This window comes from Electrophorus electricus, chromosome 1 (assembly GCF_013358815.1).
Source record: "Electrophorus electricus isolate fEleEle1 chromosome 1, fEleEle1.pri, whole genome shotgun sequence".
Taxonomy (NCBI): domain Eukaryota; kingdom Metazoa; phylum Chordata; class Actinopteri; order Gymnotiformes; family Gymnotidae; genus Electrophorus; species Electrophorus electricus.
In genome coordinates, this window is record NC_049535.1 from 1,275,001 (window position 1) to 1,299,739 (window position 24,739).

General features: G+C 46.9%; 1 protein-coding gene across 6 annotated transcripts in view; it reads right to left on the bottom strand.

The window, feature by feature from the left end:
* Positions 1-24,739, bottom strand: part of sox6 (SRY-box transcription factor 6) — a 163,669-nt gene that overhangs the window by 136,176 nt on the left and 2,754 nt on the right. For all 6 annotated transcript variants that reach the window (XM_035531268.1, XM_035531260.1, XM_035531266.1 and 3 more), the window contains 2 exons: positions 24,339-24,448; positions 6,612-6,682 (listed from right to left, as the gene is read on the bottom strand). The gene's annotated coding sequence lies outside the window, so the exon portion shown is untranslated. The remainder of the gene's footprint in view (positions 1-6,611; positions 6,683-24,338; positions 24,449-24,739) is intronic.

The window sequence follows — 24,739 nt, forward strand, 5'->3', positions numbered from 1 at the left end:
TATTAAGAGATTTGCTACACAAATACACACCACAACCCCCACCCACACCCCCACCCAAAAGAAACTCCACCTTCATTAATATGGCTTGGGTGCCATTTCCTGTCTCAAATCCATCTCGCCCCACCCCGCCCCAATACACCCCCCCTCCTTCCCAGTCACATGAGTCGTGAATTAATTTGTGCAAAACACTCCGACATTAGGAAGGTATGTTGAAAGGTGTCTCAAATTAAATGCACTGCTGGTCAGCATTAGCACCTAAGAGCATGCAAGCCTCCCAGCATGGCTTCCACACACACTCAGCCCCCCAGCACGGCTTACACACACACACTCAGCCCCCCAGCACGGTTTACACACACACTCAGCCCCCCAGCACGGCTTCCACTCACACTCAGCCCCCCAGCACGGCTTCCACACACACTCAGCCCCCCAGCACGGTTTACACACACACTCAGCCCCCCAGCACGGCTTCCACACACACACTCAGCCCCTCAGCACGGCTTCCACTCACACTCAGCCCCCCAGCACGGCTTCCACACACACTCAGCCCCCCAGCACGGTTTACACACACACTCAGCCCCCCAGCACGGCTTCCACACACACACTCAGCCCCCCAGCACGGTTTACACACACACTCAGCCCCCCAGCACGGCTTACACACACACTAAGGAGGCAAAGCAGTGGGTGGGGGGCGGGGGGGGGAGACTGGATTCGGCTGTTCACACTGGAATAATTAGAACATGTCAGGAAGAATTAATTTTCTCATTTTTCAAAAGGATACACAGAAATTACCATGTTATTATATGACAGGGTCCCCAGGAGAATTGTATTAAATTTGATTTCCAGCACAGCCCACACAACAAATTAAAGTCATAAATAAGATGGCAGGAAGCGGGGCATGGAGCATATGTTTACGGCAGCGGGGGAAGCCAGGGGAGCTCGAACAAGTATCTTCATTCTGTTTTAGTTCAATTCGGTGTGTCTGAATGACAGTGCTGGCTAAGGGGCCACAGATTAGGGCTTCCTTGATATTAGCCCAGAGATACAGCCACTTAGCAGGTCCGACGCTGCACATGCACACCGCACACACACACAGCTCACGCACACCGCAGCCCGGGCTAGCTGAGAGTCTTCGTCTAGAACAGCCATTTTACCATGGCATCACTAAATGATCAACAACAAAAAAAACCTCAAAGAAAAAACTATTTGTGTTCACGCAAAGATCAGTTAAGGCATGAAGTATGTTTCTCTGTTCATGGTCTCTCTTTGGTGGGTGTTTCATTTGTGTGTTCTGGAGTTTAATCTGAAGTCTGAGCAAACTAAACCAGAGTGAGAAAAGTTCCAACGTAACAACGTTAGTCTATGTTCTCGAGTCATTTGTCCAGTGCCCAGAGAGACTCGACAGCTGAGAAAAGCGAACTTGCATTATGCAGTTAAAAAAAGAAATGCAACGCAAAGCAGCCAGTTGATTTACTGTCATGGTCACAACATGGAGAAAACGATCTTTTTCCTCCCCGAGTCTTGTGTTTTGAGAAAACCTTTGACAAAACGCCTTTCAGGTTAGCAGATTTTTAAAGAAACGAGAGGACAAACGACGGTTCATTTATGTACTCGCGCAGTGTTGGGAGAACACACGTCCAGACCAGATTACCAGTGCAGGACCTTCAAAAACATTTAACCACAAACTAACAAACATGCAGACGCGTGTAGTTAAGTGGGAATGTGCATTATCTGTATATTGACAAAATGTATTAAGGTTTCTACGGTGGGTATTATGATTTAAAAATCACACATCAACATCGTAATCAAGGCCGGTGGGCTGTGTGTATAGGAACACGTATATGTGCTAAAATGTTCTTTGATAAATGTATGCTTTGTCTCTACAAAGTCCTTTGTAAATGTAGCATTTTCTTACATGGTATGTGTGTTATTTATCACTTAGCTTCTCTGCATATGTGTAGATGCTAACATTGAACATAGCCAGAAACAATAAACTGGTTTTGTCTGGTTGGCTCCTTCACTGAGAAACACACTTTCCCAAGGTTAGCTGCATTCAGCCGGCATTCACAAACTCTAATGTAAGGACAGTGAAAGCATGTAGACATTAAAGAACAACAATATTGCATTCGTACTCTCCCAAGCCACCCCACCCCCACTCCACCCGAACTACAATCACCCACCCAAAGAGGTTTCAAGGCCCTCAGACCTCCGTTCTCAATGTGGCTGGATAGGAGCGCTCTGGAAGACTGCTGGCTTATTACAATCCTGCCTCATGAAAGAAAGAAAGAAAGAAAGAAGGAAAGAAAATACTTTTTAACTGCTTGCATGATCAGATCCAAGCCCCCCCTAAGCCCTGCACACTGTAAATCATTTCAAATCAATTAACTTGCATCTCTTGACATAGTTGGTGACTTCACAGTCTGCAGTTGGGGCATATGATCATCACTGGACTCATGGCATTCTGGGAAGGATGTTAATGCTGGAATCGATTAATCCGTTTTACAGGTCTTTTAGTTGTGCATTACCCTCCGCACCAGCAGAGGTAGTAGAGAGTAGGGACAGGCTCCACAGCGCAGCTGCACTTCTGAGAGCTGAAACAGCCTTTCCTTTTCATAGCGCCTGCACCCTGAACGCAAGGAGCACAGCCAAGCTGGTATCAGGGTTTACCATTCAAATAACAAGACCTACATCCTGATGGATGTAGGTTGGTGGAGGCCATGCCCTCTGCTGAGGTTCACTGGAGGACTAAAGGCTGGCAGGAAGTGACACATGTCAGATGATCGGTGGCTCCCCAACACACTAATCAGGTCTCTAAGACCAGATCAGAGTAAAGCATCACAGATGCAGTGGATAACTAGCAGGTACATGTCATGTACCCATATATATATATATATACGTGAAGACTGCACCATTTAATGAAACATTGTGTGAAGTGGGGGGGGGATGTTACTGTTGGCACATCCCGGAATGGCAGCTTCCGGAGTGCTAATGGGAAAACTGGCAGTTTGCTTTCCGTTCCTCCGGACGCAAAACTCCAGCAGGCGTCTCAACTGTTCCAGGCCACTGGTAAGCTTAAGAGCATCTTTCACTTCAACAATTAAATCTCCAACAATTAAATCTTTTTCCAAATTCGCGGTGATGAAATTTCATGTCCCTTTGTCCCAGGCGAGGTACGGGAGGACGGAAACTGTGGAGGAGCGCCAGCGAGGCTGATGAGATTAAAACGTGACATCCCTTATTGAACTGCATATTTGACACACAACCAAGGGGAGGGTCAATGGAGACGTGTAACTGGGGGAAGTGTCGATAATAGAGGGGAAAATGACCACCCAAAAGGTCATTTATTTCCATTACGGATCCTGCAGGGCTTGTTACTTGTTTATTATTTATTTATTCTTTTTTTTTCCTCCCCCCCATTCCAGGAGGGGATGGGATCCTTAGAGACTTCAGCGCCAGGACATCCCAAATGCGAAATGACGGAAGCCTCCGCTAGAGTCATTAGCACTTGCTAACAAAGAGTGCATCCTGCGTGTTCAGGCGCACGCTGGCCAAGGCATCCTCAGGTGTTTCCAGACGAGTTCGCGCAAGAGTGATTAAACGGCGGGCACAAGCAAACCACGCGTCCGCCCAAATTACTCGTTTTGTGATTAATTAAACATGTAGATTAAAGTTGCAAAGGAATTTAGATTAATGAGCGCGCGAGACTCCACTGATAGGGGGAGGGTAGGCGTGTCCAAACAGTCCAAAATGAAGGAGACAAGAATCCATGTTGAAACCAGGCCACCGGGGCCCTGCGCGGCATAGGTGTCTAATGCATACTGACAGCTTAAAAATGACGCTTTCCTACCAGGACATTAGCACCGTGAGCTGATATGCTTTCAATTACCTCAACTCTAGAGAAGAGTGAAAGAATATCTCCCCGCCATAGTGGTTCTAAGGTGTTTTGGTTGTTGTTTTTATTTGTTTATTTGTGGGTTGTTGTTGTTGTTTTTTGTACTTAAGACTGGGGTGAGGATACAACTGTAATGTTCTCCCTTCACAACTAGGGAAGCCCAGGTATAGTGATTTTGAGTTTTTAATTAGAGGTGTGAACACTGGTAGCTAGTACAGACGCACAGGCGACTCAGAGCAGTTAATCTGCTTTCAGACTGCAGTGCTTTTTGGAAAAAATCAGCCAAGTCCATGATTTTCAAAATGTGATTGAAATAATGTACCGACTCATACACACACACACATCCCGCCTACACACATAGTCCTATCCCTAACTGATACATACACACACACACAAACACACACACACACACCCCGCCTACACACATAGTCCTATCCCTAACCAATATACACACACAGACACATACACACACTCCCCAAACTCCAGACAACACGAACCTCCTCCCAACCCACACATATACACCCCACCCCCCTACACACACGCACTCACACACACAAAGCCTAGCCAAAGTACAGTACAAGGCTCACAGTGTTGCCTGGCGGCTGGACACAGGCCAGGCCATAAGGCTTGATGTTTGCTGCTCTAAGCCTGTAGCTCTTTCACCTTTATTCAGCACAACAATCCTCACTTCATGCCCAAAATAGCGACCTGACCCTGCAACTGATCAATGTTAGTATCTGTGTTCGCCAGCGCCTATAAGGGGAGCAGAAGCAAGCCACAGCTGCTGTGTGGTGTGGGTTGCTCTCAGTGTGCTGCAGTAAGGTACAACATGTAACCCCATCCCACACTCCCCCCAAATCAGCACAATCCAGCCACGATGACCCGCCAGCGACTAACTGCTAAGATCCTCTTAAAAATTCCACTAGTCAGACTCATGTTTACAATGACTACCATATACACCCGGACAGACACCTAGAAGGGACTGGGATGGTTTCATAAAAAATAAACAGGAAATTAGCGTTAGGGTATGACACAGTTGCAGTGATTTCTCAAGAGTAGGAAACACTAAGTGCTCAGAGAGCGTAACGTCACATGGTAATTTCTCCAGTGATACAGTGACACGTGAGATCTGCCTCTATGTGGGCCACCAGCCACTGGAGACGCCCAGCTCCACTCATAAAGGACGGCCTGCTCTGAGCCCCTGACTGGTGAGCGTGACACACAAAGGTGGTAATTACTCCTGGACCCTTTGTTATATCACCATTCAGCCACTCTGTCCTGCCCCCCCCCCCTCTCTCTCTCTCTCTCTCTCTCTCTCTCTCTCTCTCTCCTACCATACCACCAACACAGACGACACACATTGACAGGAAGGGAAGGTGGAATCCACCAGGCCCAGTGAATGAAGGAGAACTGAGCGAAGATGAAACCAGTGTTTGACTAGAAATCACAGGGATAAAATCACGCGGTCGGCACTCGGCTGGGTGAACTTTGAGGTGGGAAACGTCGTTGTCCCTGGCCTAATTACGCACGGCCGAGGGAGGTGTGTGCCATGCACATTAATATAACTCTGTCCTGCACCTCATATCCAAGTGACATTTGAAAAAAGATTAATGTGAACTTAACTTTCAGGGAGCTTGTTTGCTCAACATTACATAGAGCAACATTTTGCAAGATATGATCTTTATTACTGTGCTGGGAAGAGAAAAACTGCCATTTAAGACATATTGTGGCAGTGTGAGGCAGGCTGCATGGCCTGTTTCCTGAGGTCTGCCTGTGTATCCTTAAATGGGGTTCTTTCTTCAATACTCTGAATACTCTTATTGAAGGCGACCGGCATCCATAAACTACCAATAACATGGCCCGCATTAGCATAGAGAATAGATTCACTCTATATGCACAGATGGAGGGGTGTATGTGTGCGTGCGTGTGTGTGTGTGTGTGTCTGTGTGTTGGGGGGGATGAAAGGAAAATCTAACCAAATCCATGTTTTTCTAAACGACTGACAAACTGAAATGTTGTGATAATTCAGTCTAATGTTGAAAGTTTCTGCCACTGACTTCCTTTTCAAGTAATTATCATCTCAGCAAATGTTACGCATATCATTAATGTCGCTGTTTGTGAAGAGGCTTGACAAAAATGCTAGAAAAGTAATGTGTGAAATTCTTTTTCTTTCATTTAATTTTCACTTATGTGTACTTGAAATAAATAAATGTAATCCCTGGAAAGAAGGCAGAAAACATACTGATTCTTTTGTCTGAGTCGTTTTAGACAGAGGACACTATTTGAGTCGTCTGAGAGAAAAGACATTGAGTCCATTGAGAAGGAGGACAATGAGTTGGAAAGAGAGATCTTTGAGACATTTGAGAGAGATCACTGAGTCATTTTGGACATCACTGAGTCATTTATAAGAAAGATCAGTGAATTGTTTAGAGATCACTGAGTCATTTGAGAGAGAGAGATCACTGAGTCATTTGGAGGACAGTGAGTCATTTGGAGGACAGTGAAGCTGCTACTTCCCATGTGGCTTCACAGATGGGAAACAACAGAAGATGTACACAAGAGAGAGAGAACAAGAGAGAGAGAGAGAGAGAGAGAGAGAGAGAGAGAGAGAAAGAGAGAGAGAGAGATAATGACCGAATAAGAAAAACACAGGAGTGGTGGACAGAATTCAGACAAAATGTTGGCCAGGATGCAGAAACAAAAATAAAGAGTCAGTACTTACGTAAACTGAATGACGTTATCCCCAGCTCCCAGAGATCACTGGAAAGTTGATTTTGAATTCATGAAAATGACCTAAAATAGAACCAAAAACAATACATGATCAGTGTTCATGTAATTTATGAGAGTTCTCTTTTTATTTTCTAATTTTCTTATGGAATGAAAAGGACAAGAGAGGAAAGCAAGGTCCATCCATGAGAGAGAGAGAGAGAGAGAGAGAGAGAGAGAGAGAGAGAGAGAGGGAGAGGGAGAGAGAGAGAGAGGGAGAGAGAGAGAGAAGAGAGAGAGAGGGAGAGAGAGAGAGAGAGAGAGAGGGAGAGAGGGAGAGAGAGAGAGAGAGAGAAGGGGAGAGAGAGAGAGAGAGAGAGAGAGAGAGAGAGCGAGCGAGCTGGCCTCCTGTGAGCGTTAGTGGCTGACGTTAAACAGTCCCATGCACTGCGAGGTCTGAAGTTGTTCTGCTTCCCCCTGAGGGACACAATCTCAGACAATGTTTAGAGTCCACTTCTCTAATACCTCATTAATCTGTCCCAGTGCTGTTTGATTCTGCTAATAAATGGCTTTCATATAAAGTGCTTGCTTTATTCAGTCCCTCACTCGGTCTCTTCTCCGCCGCCGCGCTAATGATTTATTTAGCGCCCGCCGCAGCTGGTCGGAGCGCGTTTCCCGGAGCAGTGAGGGGAACGGCAGGAAGAAAAGGCAAACAAACAGGGCAGCACGGACGCGCACGGATCAGGCTGTTATCTCCTCACACGCGTGACGTCACGTTCCCAGCTTCAAACAGTTCAGAGGCAGGAGAGAAGGAGAAAAGGATGGACTCAAACTAAAATAAGACGAAGAGAAAAAGGAGAGAGAGAAAGAGAATGAATGAAAGAAAGAGAGAACAAGAGAGACAGAATGAGAGTGATAAAATCAAAGAGGAGTACAGAGGAGACCAGGATGTGCGAAACTCACTGATGTTATTTTCTTTGCATTATTCTGTTTTCTCATTACCGGTCGATTTATACAATTAACTGTTAAACAAGAACACAGGGGTTTAAGGCCTGAGCTAATTGAGCCGCCTGGTCCCTCCCTGTGCAGACAGCCACCAAGACCACCTGCTCACCCCAGCGTAGGCTGCGGGTCAGACAGAACCCCCAGAAGCCAAGGTAAAGGAACACACCGGGGAGGGAGCGTGTGGCTGAAGGCTGAAGAGTGAGGTGGGATAGGTGCTCGCCCCAGCGTGAATGGAAAGCTGCTGTCTACACAACGGCACCTTGAAGATGGCACTGTGCTCAGGGCTCCACGGAGCACGCCGCACGCTGCAGACCTGCCCGCAACCACACGTGGCATCACCTCTCTGGCTGCATGCTGTCACACACACACACCCCGACTCACACTGTCTGTGAGCGCGTGTGTGGGGGGAGGGACACACACACACACACACACACACACACACACATACTAACACGTGCCTTTCATAGACAAAGTCTCATACTCTCACATACACACACACAGCTCAGGGGCGGTAATTGTACAGCTTCTCCCTGTCAGCCATACTACACATGTCTAATTCCAGTTTAGTTTCAATAAAGAAGGTCCAGTTTTAATTGCAGAGGATAAAAATGAACAAGAATTTGATTTTATAATTGGGTGCTAATTGGGAGAAATGGCAAAGTAACACGCACAAGAGACAAGAAAACTGTGATTCCATAAGATCATGTGTGTGGAATGTAACCAAACAAAAAGACCCTATCATGCATATTCAGGAAACAATATTACAAGTAATGAAAGCAGTGCAGTAAAGGCACACGTGACACACGTGAGGGTCTCTTGTAGCGTAATCAGCTGCTAACTTCCTTCACAAACAGAGACTGCTCTGTCCTAATGAGGCGATCACGGAGCCACAAAACAAGTCCAATCAGATCATGCCTGCTTTTATTAGTTCACCAACAGCTTTATTAGCGAATCAGAGTGTCTGTAATCACTCTGCTGCTTTAGTACCGCAGCTCGAGGTTTGTTTGGTCTGGAGGACAGGAGAAGGAGAGGCAGTGTGAAAGAGGGAGAGAAAGGAAGAGAGAGAGAGAGAGAGTATGAAAGAGGGAGATACAGAGAGCGAGAGAGAGTATGGGAGAGAGAAGGAGAGAGAGAGAGAGAGAGAGAGAGAGAGTATGAAAGAGAGAGAGAGTATGAAAGAGTATGAAAGGGGGGGGGGGACCCTTCCAAATGGGTACAGTGGTGGGCGAGGCAGCTCTGCCTCCGCTGTGGGGGATGGGTGCAAATCACCAGGCAAAGAGCTCATTTTCATGAAGGGGCGTCACACATTACTGACAGTCCCTCAGCAAAATCAACACTTATCCACGTCTCCCACTCCCGCAGACAGAAACACTGAGCTTGCCAAACCAAAACAATTTTTAAAACTGGATATTTCAAAGGGGTCATGTGGAGATCTCGGCCTGTGTTGGCAAACCCAGACGGGACCCACGTGTGACTCCGGCGAACACGGCATGACAGACGGACTCCGAGGCCAAGAGCCAAGAGACACGTGCGGCACTAAGAGACGCGGCCTCCGGAACACTGCTCCATACGCTTCCAACGTTCAGGCATTCGAGATTCCTCACCGAAGTCAAATGAACGTTCAAATTCCAGGCATCTCCGGTACGGAAGCCCGGCGGATTCACACACAGCGTGCTTCACCTCGGCCTATCGCGTAACAGCGGCCCCAGAACCAGCCAGCTCTCTATCGGCCAGCGCTTGCTATGAGACGCTTGTTTTTTCGAGGACCCTATGAGAAGGCAAAGGACATGCTAAACACGCGTGTGCGTAGCCGGATCTTTCCAAACGTGTGCTAAAAACACAGACGCGTTTAAGAGCCTAAAACTGTGAGATGCAGCGGTTAAGTGCAGTGGCCGTCGCACCTTCCTCGAGACCTACTCACGCGTGGCTACGGCAACCCTCTGCCCTACAAGCCAACATCAGGGAACGTTTTAAAAATTGCACCCAATCACCTACGTTTTATTCGAGCCCCCGGAAAAATACATTACCTCTCTATACCTCGCCTCCCCTCCCCACGCACTGCTCTTAGTCCACAACATGTTAAAGAGAAGATTTAGCTGGAGGTAGTTACTGGGACAAAAGAAGCAATCTGGGCCATCAGCACGGCGCTCCCTTACCTAGTCGGGGCAGGTTATCTTACCACCGACAGCAGGGTGAGAGGGCGCAGCGGGAGGGGGTAAGTCGGGGTAAAATGAGGTAGCGGGGAGACCTTAGACCGGCGGCCTAGGATAAGCTGTCATTTAGGGAGGGCAGATGGGACAGGGAGGGGGAGTGTTCTCGCTGAAAAACCTCCACGCTCGGAGCTTGGTGCACGCCATTGTCAAATTCAATCTCCAGCTTGACAAAAAGCAACTTCAGGCTGCACTTCTCCCGCATGGGGGGTGGAGGTGTGGGGGTGTACAAAAAAAAAACATCATTCCAGCAGCAAGTGGACTTAATTATTGAACATAGATATAAACGTATTGGAGAGGCAATGAAAGGAAGGAGACCGAAGCATCTGGTCCTGGGTGGATGTGGTGTCTGGGGGTGGAGGATGGAGGTTAGAAGATCCTAACCTGGAACCATGGCGACGACGGGCAGCCAGGGCCGGCTTCCTGCCCCGGCGACAAACACCAAACGATGCGAAAATTCGACGTATCGCTGAGTAATATGAGGACATAAGCGGTTTGGCACCACGGGGGCGGCCGAGCGTCCGGGGCAGGGCCTCCTTGATCGTGCTCATGCTCTGGAGGGGCTGCACGTGGTCCGTGGAGTCCTGCGCTATGAACTGTGTAGCACGCCCCCGCCAGCATATCAAAAACGAGAAGTTTCACGCTTTGCAGGGTTAAAATCGTTGAGTATTCAGGAAAGGCCGCTGCTTCTGTCACCCCCGGGGGAATTAAGGTCTTCTGTCACCCCCGGGGGAATTAATGCTCGCAGTCGCTGCACAGAAAGCATGTTTTGAAAGTTCCCTTTAATTCTCGCTTGCTGTCAGCTCCAGGATTAGCAGAAGATCACCACATCCTTATCGTTTGGTCGTTTATTTGGCCTTATGGACAGAATGGATTCCCTAAAACTAGCCAAAGCTGTTTTTTTTTTAATTCTCAGAGCCACTTTCTCTTTTTTTTGGTCTTTCCTTCGTCTCCGACCCGACCATTGAGCAGGGTTATGAAAACAAGCCCCGTCCTCTCTCAGGTAATGTGCTTATTTTCCAGGCTTCATCTTCTGCTTCACTGAGTCACTGGCCATTCTCTCTCTCTCTCTCTCTCTCCCTCCCTCGCTCTCTTATCGCCCGCTCTCTCGCGGGGCATTTTAGCCGCTGAAATCCTGTTCACCACATACTGGTTTTAGAAGCTGTGAAATGTGTGCAGGAGTAGCGTGGCCACAATGTCTGCCTGTGTTGCCACTGGCCTCGAAAATGGGCTCGGGGGTTTTTGTGCAGGGAATGCATAAATGGAAGTTTTTATCACCTCAAAGGAAGGACGGCTCTTTGTGTGGCCACACTAGAGAGAGACGTCACTCTCCTGAGGAAGCAGACGTGCTGAGTGCTACGGGACAAAGGAGGCCGATCCCAAAGCAGCAGGGGCAGGGGTTTGCCATGGGTACCACACACACACACACACACACACACCTTCAGTAACACACATACAGTAACAAATGCATACACACATACACACACACACGTATACCACACACATTAAAAACTTGCACGACAAACACAGCAAATGGAAGTTGAATGCACACACACACACACACGTGTGTATTATTTCACAGACTCAGACAAAGGTCAGAGACATGTAGCAACGCCACAAACATGCCTCACTTTAGGAATGACATTTTGGCAAACAAAAACGTCGGATCATTTCAGAATAATGTCTGAAGACAAAAACATTACAACGCATTACACAGATGCAGAGAAAACGATTCAAAAATGGACACTAAAGAAAACAAGAAAATTAAAAAAAACAAAGCATGACAACAAACACCATCACCTTGATTGATTTAGACTCTACCTTTGCAAAAATAATTCCATGCCTCCTCCTCCCAGTTCCCTCTTATTGGAATTCATTTTTATTTTGTTTTTCAGACAACAAAGTCTACAATCAGTGTGAACGTGCTTTACAATAAGCATTTAAATGCAAATAACGCCGTGCAGCTAAATCCCCTGATTCTTCTGTCAGGGGCAACACAATCAACCTGTAATTGTGTCCTGACTTTGAGCTGTTTCCAGAGACAAGGTCTAAGCGCTGAGCATCTGTATTCAAATGAATGCACAAGTTAAGAGACCAGGAGAGAGGCAAGGATATGGCTCCAAACATCGCGCCGTGCCGGAAGTCAATCACATGGTGAATTAAACCAGAATAGGATCAATTGATCCAGAAATGATCAGGTAACAATCAGGTCCATCAGATGTCTGCGGGTCCGCCCCCCCCTTTTTTCTTCTGAGGTTCTTATCGTCGTGGGCTCCACGCGTGACGCCGTCCAATTTTTGAAAGATTGCATTTGCAACTGAATCGGAGCTGCTTCCCGTCAACGCGCGCGCGCCGTGAAAAGATCTGATGGGATGGAGATGGGGAAAATTCAAAGAGACGAGGTCAAGAGCCACGAGGCTAAAGGAGAGACTCGCGTGTGGCGCTTTCCCTCCAGAAGGCCTTGCCTTCATCCATGCGCAGCTGCAGGGCTGCGATAAATACCCGCATGTTTTACATTTCGATACAAACGACCAAAAACGGGAAAAAAAACAACAAGATCACAACTCAGGTCACGTCGTCCCTGCTCCACGTGCAACACGGCTTGCAATCCTTCAAACCAACACCAGTGAAAGGAGCCACACCTAGAGGTCAGCTCCTGGTCGCAAACAAGTCCCGCACAGGGCAGTGTCGGGAGGTAAAAACTGATCCAAAACCAGCGTGCGGTCGTGCCCGTACATGTTTTGCCGCAGCTTCTCCCGAGGAGAGAGGCAGCGAGCTGCTCGGGGAGTTTCCTCTGAGCGCAAGAAAAAGAGAGGAAGACCTGAGGGCAACAGAAAGGTAAATGTTTTCTCAGATATTCTACAGAAATACACAACCTCAACACACAAATGTAAATCTTGGTGTGATAGGTGTGCTTGGAGCAAGCCCTACACAATTGCTAGATCCATTGAGACAATTAACATTATAACCCCTCGGTTCGGTTATTTACAATCGCAGCAATCATTTTTCCCTCTTTGAAGCCCCACAATTAATTGCCACATGTTCGAATGCAAACGACTCCGTTTTGCAGGGGGAGAGAAAGGATTGTTTTGAGAATATTTCTGCGTTCTTAATTTTCTAGAGAGGGAAATGATTTAGAGGATGGACACAAATCTTGGCTGACATGACTGTAGCTGGCTAGGCAATCTCTCTCTCTCTCTCTCTCTCTCTCTCTCTCTCTCTCTCTCTCTCTCTCTCTCTCTCTCTCTCTCTCTCTCTCTCTCTCTCTCTCTCACACCCCTGCTGTGTTTGCTACCTACCCTGTTGGAGACAGAGAGCTCTGACCGAGAGAGAGATCCTCTTCTCTCTTTCACTCACTTATTTATTCCCTTGACAAAAAACCACAGTGTTTGAGTCACTGATCGGCGGCGTAATTGAGTTTAACACTTTTTTTTTTCATGCAAGGAAAAAAAAAAGGCTTTGAAATGAAGAGGTCAAATTACCTCTCCAGTCAGGCAATAAATAAGTCAAACAAGGTAAGGGCTCCTGACAGCATATTTTAGTGCTGAATTCAATTAGCAAAAACAGGAGATGCCTGGTTCTTCACTCTGCTATTAATGGTATGTCCTTTCCCATGATACCCCGCTGCATGCTAGCCAATCGGTTTCAGGGGACGGGAAGTCCAGCGCAGCGGTACAGAGCCGACACAGGAACGCACCCCCCCCCATCGCTGCAAGCACTCTAGCCTTGGAGAAATGACACGTGTCATATGATTGTGCCAGCAAGTTGGGGCAGAAGGGGATGGGGGGTTGAATATTGTGTCTCTCTCCCAACCTTCCTCTTGACATGCCTGGGTGCCGTAGGCTAGCAGGCCTAATGTGGTTAAGAACCCAAACAGAACGTGCCCCAGTGCGGCGGCATGCGCCAACGCGGACGCGCATGGAGGAATCGCACGGGCTCGTCAGGCGCGCGCAGCCTGGGGTTTCCATTATTCAATTATGCGCTGTGTGCTTTTTCCAGTGCTGCCCATTAACCTAGATGTTTAACTGTACGTGTTATGGGGCAAACAGGGTGGGCAGACAATGTAGAACAAGTGAGTAAGTTGTGGCGCGCACGCTGAAGCACACCCACCGCTACAAGGTCGGCTTTGTGACATAATGCCCACTGCACGGCGGATTTTTGGGGGGAAAAAATCCAAATTTTCCTATTCCACATATCCAGTAATAACAACTTACGTCACGAGTTCCTCTATATGTCCTCTGTTCCTCAGCAAATGTCTACATTTCTGCGCTTGCGGGGGGGTAGGATAAACACTGTGAAATGGTTATTACACTCCAGTAGGGCCCAGAGAGCCCATTACCACATGGCACCAGGTTTGTGGGACCGGAGGAACGCCTCACCTAGTGGCAGAGAGAGGCTGTGTCTGGCCCTCAGGCTGGAAGAACAAACCAGACGGTTACGAAGCCAACCGTTCGTGAAAATTTGTGAAGGAAAAAAAAAGAAGAAGAAGAAAATGGAAGGAGATGCACAAAACTTGGGCGCTCAGTTACGGTCTGTGCTTGATCCCAACATTTATGACAAGGAGCCTTCAGTTTGGGAAGCTGGAGAATACAAGTCAAACACTGGTGCCAACACACGCACCCACACGCACACACACAAGGTTAGCATTATCAGTGATGAAAGCATGACAGGCGGGTCACGTGGAAAGGTTCTGTGAATTTGGTGTGCCTGAGGAACATATGGCTTTCATTAGTCCATAGCACAACCTGACAACGTTCCAACGAAAATATCAGAAGACCTCCGCACTCACTACTGTTCACCACACGCTATTTTCAAATGTATCTTAAATTACACACAAATATAAATTTCCCTGCCAACGGAGCTTTGACGAGGAGATCCAGCAGTAGGCTGAGGTGTAAACAAATAAATGGGAGATTTGAGGAGGTGCACACTAAAGGTGTCTGTGGCGGGTGAGGGGGAGACGTGATCGACGCCACACGAGCGAAGGACTCAGTGGGGACGTGGCCTTTCGATCTCGGTTCAGACAGCTCTCTACCTCCCCTGCGCATGTTTCAAGGATCATGCAGACCGAAGTGCTCGAGCGATGGGCTTGATTACCAGGCAGCGCGCCTTGAACCCGCACACGCCTCTGCTCCAAATCACGCACCAAGAATGTGAATAATCAGACCCTAGAAATTACTCTCTAAGTGCCCCACCTGACATCTTCGCCTTACACACACTGTGCATGCATGCGTGCCTTTACTAAAGGTTTAAAAAGTTGATGCACACATTGGTCTTTGTTGGACTGCTCTCTCTAGGTTAAAAATGTATGACAATTTAGCCATGACTCTTTTTTTTTTTTTTAGTGGGGGGATATGACACTTTTCTAAAGGTTATAAAAGCCTTCGAGATAAGCAGCCTTCAGCCGTAAATTCAGAGACCTCTGAGCTTTTTTATGTATAGCTTGCAGAGCGCAAAAGCATGTCCTAACGGAATAAAGGCGGCAATAGGAAGGTGAGCCACTGTCATTCTAAGTGGGAAGTCGGTTGTGAAATTGTAAAATGGTGAGGCCCCCGCTGTGTGTCTGATACTTTTTATGAACACTCCGACATGATTTATAGAAAATGGGGCGATCACATGGCGAGCCTGAAGACGAGCGCGGGCCAACGCAACGCACACTCTGAAGCGCGCGGCGACGCGTGCCACTCGGCGAGCTCCCCGTAGCTAGTGCGCGCAGGCAGCAGAGAGCGCGAAGCCGTTCCTCGCGAGGTCCGTCGCGCTATGGCCGGTAGCTCGCGGAAACAAGCGCCACCTTAAACGACATCAAACGCGCTCGCGTGCCTCTAAGTGAGAGGGCCGGCACAAAGAAGGCCCGATGTCCGCGCGCACGCTTTCTGCCCGGGCTGAATGGCGCGCGCGCTGCAAAGATGATATCATAGCCTTGCGGTTGCACGGCAGTCTGGAAGACGCATACCTCGCTATCTAAAAAAAAACCTCCACATAATATTTCTGGTTGCCTTTTCCATTTGAATATTCATCCAGTTTCCACGTCCCCAAGAAACTCTTCTAATCAGAGTCACTTCCCCTTTAATCACGGGGACTGTAATTATGTTCTGATAAAGCTTTTTACCGCGCTACTCGGTGTCACTCACGTCTCAAGCGCGTGAAATACCACACTAAGCTGTCTGCGCCACCTCCGGTACTGGCGCGCACTCGCTCGCACTAATTGACATTATTCCGGTTTGTAACGCGCTGACGGTCACGTCGGTCTCCGAGCGAGCGAGCACGAGGACCGGCAATGACCCGGCCAGGGTGCTCCTGCTTCCTTCAGATATGCGGTAGTTGTTTAAACTGATTGGAAATGACTGAGTGACCTTTTTTTCTTCTTCACTGTGCGCAAAAAAAAAATAAAATAAAAATTAGAAAATAGCACTCTCCTATTCTGCTCTTCACGGTCTAATTCTGTCGAGCGCGAGGGTTTAGGGGAAAAAAAGTCTCCCAGCTTTCCATGTTCATCTTGGAAGAGTTTGGCGTCAGAGATGATCGCTGACCACAAGTTGATAATGATGACGATTTAATTACAAGCCTCTCTGTGGTCTGGAGTGGGCCCAAGCTCCTCCACCCTGCAGATGGTGACCAATAAATTTAGCTACACGGAGGAAGAGGAGGGCCGCTTCTTTCTCCCACCCACACCCACACCACCACCTCATCCCTGCCCCTAACCAGAGACAGAGAACACCCCTCTCCTGTGACACCACACCACAGAGCTTCTCATCCAAGACATATGCATGCACTACCACACACACACACGCGCACACACACACAAACACATCCACACATGCGTGCATACACACACACACTCACACACACACATACACACACAGCCTCTTAAGCCAAACAGCCAGAGCACTGCTATTGCAGTCTTTCTGAAATATAGCAGCTTTGCTTACATAATGGTAAAATAATGCCCTCATTGCCAGACTGATGGAAGGGTCTAGAAGGAGGGCGGTGCTGTCGATGTAGCTACAAGATTAAGCGAGTGACAGCAACAACCTCCAAGCAGAGCAAAACGAGCTGGCAAGGCCTGGGTTCAGACCACAGCCTGGGACAGTGCCCCTGTCACACACAGGAAGAAAAAAATCTCATTTGCATCGAGGAGGGTTTCGGTTTTGCCCTGTGTCAACGCTGAAGTTTCTTTACGGGTAGAGCTCTTTGTGAGAGCTGTGTGTGAGGTGTCACAGGATGACAGGCAAAGCAGAATAGATGAGGAGGTGCGAGACTGTTAGCCAACCCCCTAAATCATGTCCCCCCACCTCGCTTTCTTTCTGTGGAGTTTATACGTCCCTGAACACTTAGCCTGGTGTGTGTGTGTGTGTGTGTGTGTGTGTGTGTGTGTGTGTGTGTGTGTGTGTGTGTGTGTGTGTGTGTGTGTGTGTGTGTGTGCTGCTGTAGGTGGGACTCCAGCCTGAGCCCATGCACTATCCTTTAAGGCTGTCAGAGAGCCTCTTGGGTAATGCACGGGAGGAAAAAACAGAAAATATCGGCCATTATTTCAGCAGTGTTTTTGAAATATATATATTTGAGAAGATAAAGCCAAAAAAACTGCCTCGTTCTGATTCTATCATTCAGCGGCCTTTCGGCAGATGTGGGCTGCTGTCTGACACAGGTCTGGGACACACGGGGTGCTTGAAAGAAAAACAAGAGACAGAATTTATAGCCCCCGGCATCCCTGCTTTGAAGAGGTAGCTTGACAAACTGGCGAAAGAGCGGATGCTTTTTAATTCAATCACAAGGTTTGGGTTTTTTTTCCCATTCTCTGCTGCAAAGTGAAAACGTTCGCATTTTCCAACTTGGTGTTTTTACTTTGGTGTGGTTTAAAATGTGCTGGCAAAACCTGACAGACAGAGAGAGAGAAAAGGACCCCTGCTCTGGAAGTATAGCAGTATCAGTGAGTTCATGTCTCTTTGTTATGAAGTAGCCATTTGAGGACACGTTAGTATCTCACGTTAGTGGTGTATCTCTGAATCTCGCGTTAGTGGTGTATCTCTGAATCTCACGTTAGTGGTGTATCTCTGTATCTCACATTAAATGTGTGTGTGTTTGTGTGTGTGTATATGTGTGTGTGTGTTCCCACTTCAGAGCTGCTGGACTTAAGCAATGCTCATTCATAACAAACATGCCCAACCTCACTGCCATTTCGAAATCAGTCTAGTGTGATTATCCGTGGAGCTCTGTGTGAGAGTCCCAGTCACCTGCAGCCTCGCATGCATGCACACACACACACACACACATACACACACACACACACACACACACACACACACGCACACACGCACACACACACACACACACACACGCACGCACGCACGCACACACACACACACACACACACACACACGGGCGCACATGCACACACACTCACGCACACATGCACTACGCACACATGCACACACACACACATGCACACACACACACACACACACACACACACACACACACACACACACTGCATCATCTGCCCTTATCACCCACCTCCTCATCAGAGCTCATTCACAGACAGCTCTGTAAGTACAGACAAGTGCTTCAGTCCTCCATACAACCCAGAGAGAAATGTAACATCAGCATCCAGCAACGGTCAAGTAACAGTTGATTTTGCTGCTCATTTCAGAAGGAAAGAGTGAAGGGGAGGGGAGAGAGAGAGAGAGAGAGAGCGAGAGAGAGAGAGAGAGAGAGAGAGAGAGAGAGAGGGAGAGAGAAAGAGAGAGAGAGAGAAAGCAAAAGAGCAGCACTTGTGGTTGGGCCTGCTGAAGCCATTTTCTCATGACGCACACACACCGAAAGCAAAACCCCCGTAAAAACGGCGACTTGGTGTAAATAATCATGGAATAAGGAAACAAAGGAGCTGCTTTTGGAAGGCCAGAGCTATTCCAGCTTAACTGCTCTCAGAACTGCAGCCACGGGATTCCTCCTCCAGTCTTTTCCACCCTCTTTTGTCACTTTAATTTGTTTTTGGCATCATGTGTGCTGAGTTTCCACACACACACAAAAAAAACTGTGGGTAATGTGATTTTGGCATGATGGCCTCCAACTTTTCCATATAGTTTCCGAGCCTGTTTCTGACGTCCCCCCAGTAAGCACTATACACCCGCATCGCAGCACGCTGCCCGTGTGCCTCTAACCACTGGCTACTGGCCAGGGGCACATCCTCAGAACTTATCACAAGCGCGGCCGTCTCTATTTCCATGCTCTTTAAGCTATTATTACCAGCAGTGTGCTGGCAGATGACATAAGATGACTGATGTGCATAAATGTGCTATTCTGTGCTATTCTGTACACAGATGGCACATTCACAAATGTATATTGTACACAGGAGCAAGGCAATATTAAAGATATAGAGAGTTTTATAGGAATGGTGGATTCCATCCCCTGTGAATATCATAAGAAGAAGGCAAGGCAATGTTAGGGAATGTTAGGGAATCTGCCGTTATGTACTGGGGCACATCCAGATGGATTAATTACTGAACCTTACCTGGCTTCTAGTAAACAGATCACACACACACACACACACACTGCAGAGCCTGAACAGCTGCTAACATTTCCTTCATGTTAGAACTAAGAATACTACCACAGGTTGGTTCATACAACACATTTTTTTGTCTCATGTTATATTACGGTGGTGCATAGCCAGATAGCTACTGGAATACGCCGTCCGGATGAAGTCTAATCACGGGGCATTATGAAGGAGCTGAGAGCCACTGATGCATGCTGGGAAAAGTCCTAATGTGGACACAGTTTAGCGAGGCATTCTCTCATTTATAGCGCCTATTACCAACACGTGTTTCATACGGAAGCTTCCTGGATTAGACTATCAGTGTTAGGCTCACAGTAATTCTGGTTTATCTGTGATGGCTAATAATTGCTACTGAGGTGATAATTAAAGATAATATTAATAGTCTATCAGATTTTTGAAGGATTGTGTGTCAGATATTGATCCTGTATTTTGTAATTTTGTAGATATGGACATATGGTTTTGTTTCTTTGTTTTTTTTTTTTGTTTTGTTTTGTTTTTTCTTTGTCATTAAATAGCTGAATTTTGAACTGTATTCATCCAGAGAAAAAACAGCCAAATAGAAACACTGACCTTCCGGAACGTTCAAGGCTTGCATTTTAACACACTGTGAGTTTTGGGAATAGTTCGCGAATTGCTATTAGACATTCCTAAGATTCCCTGGGCCTGTTCTTTCTTCATATCTCGGCTAGAATGATGGCACGACAACTCTTCTCAAAGTCTCTGTTCTGGCCACGGGAAGCCGTAGAAGGAAAATCACGCAGAATTCCCTCGACAAACAACAGCACACACCAACAACTGTTAGGACGGTCTAGTTATATTTAGAGGCCTGACTGTGGCTCCTAAGACAACCGCCACGGAGATGAACTTGAACCGAACGCTCGTCACAAGGTTTTATGAATGAGATTACAGTCGAGAGGCTCCAAGGTTGTTTTCTCTTGCCAGGACAGGATTCAGAAGGAAGAAGGCATACAGCACATTCAGAAAAAACCCGGCACTTAATCTTAGGATTCAACTGTTAACTGCGTTCAAACTGTTTTAGCAACATCTGCTATTAAATAAGGCATGCAAAGAACAGTACAAAAAGAGAAAACACACACACACGCACTCAGAATTACACTTTTGAGGCAATAACAATCAACAGTGATGCAGGCCCAGTCACAAACACAGCCGTCATATCAAATAGAAGATTGCCATCATTTATTCATACGCCAATTAAAGGTTAAACACACGGCCCCGCCCCTGTGTCTCGGTGAGCAGCTGCAGAGAACGACAGCGAGACAGAAGGCCACAACAAGACGGCCGGGAGAAAGCAAACTAACTTTGTCTTCAATCGGTTTTGGCCGCGAGACAGAGCGCTCCGCAAAAGAGCACCGCCTGGCATAAACATTTGTATAAAATTATAAGTGCATTTGGAGACGCACGCGGCAGTCAACTGCCCGCACGCTGCTCTCTCTCATTCCCCCCATGGCGAACCCCTCAGCTCGGCAAGCAGAGGCGGACGCACACGCGTGCGTGTGTGTGTGTGTGTGTGTGTGTGTGTGTGTGAGCAAGAGAGAGAGAGAGAGAAAGTGTGTGAGCATACAGGGTTCCAAACCACTGCATTTTAATTACTGTCAGGCTCCACACTGCACCGCTTTGATATGGAAATGACCCCACAGTCTTCATATGCACCACAGAAACATGTCTCTGATTCATAAATACAGTGTGGTTGAGCAGAGCCTCCACCTGATATTGCTGATTACAGTTCCCGATAGGCACAGAGCCCGTGTGAAAAATCTCACAGCCCCAGGGACACCTCCAATTAATCCTACATTATTTATGTGCATCTTAAGAGAGACACAGAGAGAGACCAGCAGAATGAGAAATATAAAGAGCTAGACCAGAATACATTTTATTGCAGATATCTCTTTTCAGTATGGAAGGCATATTTACTTGCCATGCTCCTCATTCCGTAGAATCATTTACAGCACAGACCAGGCAGAAGGATCCAGCTGGCACCGTGAATGGTGGTGTGTTTCCATGTGACAAACGCTACGGTGGAACTATTTTTATGCCAGCACATTCTGTAACGTGGCTAATAATTCGTGGAGGGTGGCAGTGGTGGCAGGTCACACTGAGAAAACATCAGAGGGACCTTCTTCACCCCGTGACTCCGCACCCATGCAGAGCTACAGGTGCACACGCTTCCCAAGATTCAGGCAAAAGGGATGCACTCGTCAGTCTAGCAGAGGGCCAAAGACACTGGAGTGCACCTTCGGTTCCCAGATGAAGTCTGGACCGGAGGGGGGATGTAAGGGGAAAACGATTCTCATTAAGGAACAATCCGGTTCGATACAGAGTGCGTTTTACAGGCATGCCAGCTGCACAGCTGTGTGTTCAGCTTTCCTTTGCTATAACGTCAGTCTCTTCGCTTTTTTTTTTCTCTTCAAAAGCAAGACTGCAATTTGGGCGTGTTGTTAAGCCACAGATAAGTATAGGGTTCCTAATTTCTACTTACAGTGGGGGAAAGAAATACTCAAGCCCTGGAGTTAGAGGTCCATGCACAACCAAAAGTCACTTTATTCATTATCAACCGTCCGATTGTTGCGCTGAAATTACAACTTCGATCCCCCCACCCCATCTACAAGGTTGGCGTGACTGACCCCTTGTCGGTCACTGGATTTTACAACACTGGGAGCACTGGGCGATTCAAGCAGATGTCAGCAGAGCACCTGACCTGAGGAAACGCTGATGCTCTGTGTGACATGGGAAGACTGAACGAGACGACACCAGGCACTGGCTGCAGCTCAGACCATAGGAGAACAACGGGAGAGCACACTTACTGCACTTCGCAATGTACATTAATAATAATAATAATGATAATAATTATAATAGTAATAATAATAATATTAATAAATTGTTAGCTATGTCTGCTGATGCTGCTACAGTTTTTAAAAATCCTTGCATCTGACAATTTCCCCAAACTAAAGTGACCACAGCCACCTGTTTCCTTGCATATCACTAATTAACTGCATGGAAGGCAAACTAATGGGGCGGTAATTAAAAAGTACAGCAAAACTTTAATAATGCATTCGGAAACTTGATACATTCTGCCACAAAAGAAGGTGGTGTTGGTGGTGGAGGTGCGTGGGGGGGTGTGATGTGACACACAAACTCCTAATGAACATACTGCCTTTGGTTTTGATCATTGTTGAAATATTCCACAGCAAATTAGCTACCGCTTAAAGACAGATGTCACAACATGTGCTGCTGTATGTCCCTACTGCCTCAGCCTGCTCCCCTATGGTTGCTGCATGCCTTACCTTTAACACACCTTCTGTTGTTTACTTCCACCGCTGTTTGTCATTAAGGGGCCTGCTGGCACTGTTCTGACCTCGCCCGGCACAGCACACGGGGAAACCGGCTCGCCACCCAGGTTCCGTGGCCCGAACGGATCGGGCCAGGGCTCTCATGGGTCCTCGCGCCGGGCCACAGACCTCCCGGGGAAACGGCACCCGTTTTTATCCATAGATAAATTCCTTAATGCATGAGACACTGTTGCAACTTGCACGCTAAGCAGTTTAAGCTGTGTGTGTGAAATAATATTCAGTTCAGTTTGCAGCAGATGGGTTCACGGTTGAAGAAGAGTGTGTGAGAGATGTATTTGAAGAAGAGTGTGTGAAAGATTTATTTGAAGAAGAGTGTGGGAGAAATGTACTTCCTCTGAATGCTACGATTGCACTTAAATTCCAAGCTCATTTCCTAACACACACTGTATGTCATTTTAGCATAAAGCATAAAACTGCAGGTTTTTTTTCTCTATTTCTGGGGCAACTGCAACTGCAACGTTTCACGCTTGGGAAGGATGTTATCCATAGATAAACTAATCACGAGGCCTTAGAATTGCACCGACAAATCTCACTTGATTCATCGTTAAGTGCACACTAAGATACACCTTGTTAAGATTAACGAGACAAAAAGCTTTTCTGAGACAAACAGAAACGCAAGACAGGACCAATTCAGTAACCTCTATAATTTACCCGCCAAATAAGAATTAAAGCTCGCGTGCTATCCAGTGGAAAATCACAACTGAATAAAACGTGCATTAGAAAAAATAAAATTAAAATACAGTTTGGAGGATGTAATAAAATATATATTACGAGATATTCATAAGCTAAAGTTTTTTTTAAAGGAACGGTTCTAGAAAGAATTGAAAGAATGAAAGAATTATTTGTTGATTTACGTCTCATATTTCAGAGGTGACAGTGCGCGCGACTAAAAAACAGCATGACAGGCTACTGATGTCCCAGGAGAAGTCATCGACATTCAATTACCTTAAAGAAGACAGCAGAGTCAAAACAGCAAAAATGTACACTTTAGAATCAACCATTAAGAGAAACCTGGTTGTTTGACTGACAAAGAGCCTAAATGAATATTGCAGGACGCGTATCTTAGTCTAGCAGTCCACTTGTGAGATTCTTTTTAACACTCTTTTAGGTAAAGGCACCATTACAAACATTTTTGAAAAATAGCCCACAGTTCTCTGAAATCCTAAACGGCGCACAGGAAGATCTTGTGTCCTCGGCAATAAAATGTTATTATTAAAATATATGCAATATTATAAGCAACTTCCCCCGTCGCTCGCTACTGATGTGGATTAACCCAAATTTCGTTCGCACCTTTTCACCTAATCCAATCTAATTATGCTTTTCATAATCCTGAAAAGCAAAACAGTTTTATCATTCGTCTGCATGGAAGAGAAACTAGAAAAAAAAAATCATATATGTAACACGCGACTTTCAAATTTCATGCAAAACGCGTTTAAATGACGCAAACGAGACACAGCAATTGCACGCGGACTAAGAGGGTAGTCCTGCCCTGCACACGGAAAACGGACCTACTTCTAGCGTGAAGTCTCAGTAACAATGCACGGGCACTGAATCACACAGGGCTGTTCGAACGCGCGCGCAGCTGCGCTATGCCAAATCGCTGAACTTACTGGCACCATACGCGTCCGCGAGCCGATATCTTCTTGCCGGATCCAGCTAGGAAATACACTTTCCTCGCGCAAGACCACCGGTTCCTTTCCAAATCCACGCGCAGAAAATCCTGCAAAACACATGCAATGATAATTGTAAAGGCAGCCACAATATCACTTTTATTTAAGAAATGTACGCTAATGTTGGCTCGTTGTGGCGAGACGTTTGCAATATCGACTAATGTTTCTAAATTGCACGATGTGAGAGACGTTGTTTAGTGAATTCCCATAACTCTTCTTCCCAGGTGTGTTTGCGGAACGTGGCACTGTGCTTTCATACTCTATAAGCACGCGTGGACGATCGATTAGCCAGGCCAGTCGGTAACGGAACGTCCGCGCAGCTGTCTGTAACTTAAGTTCAA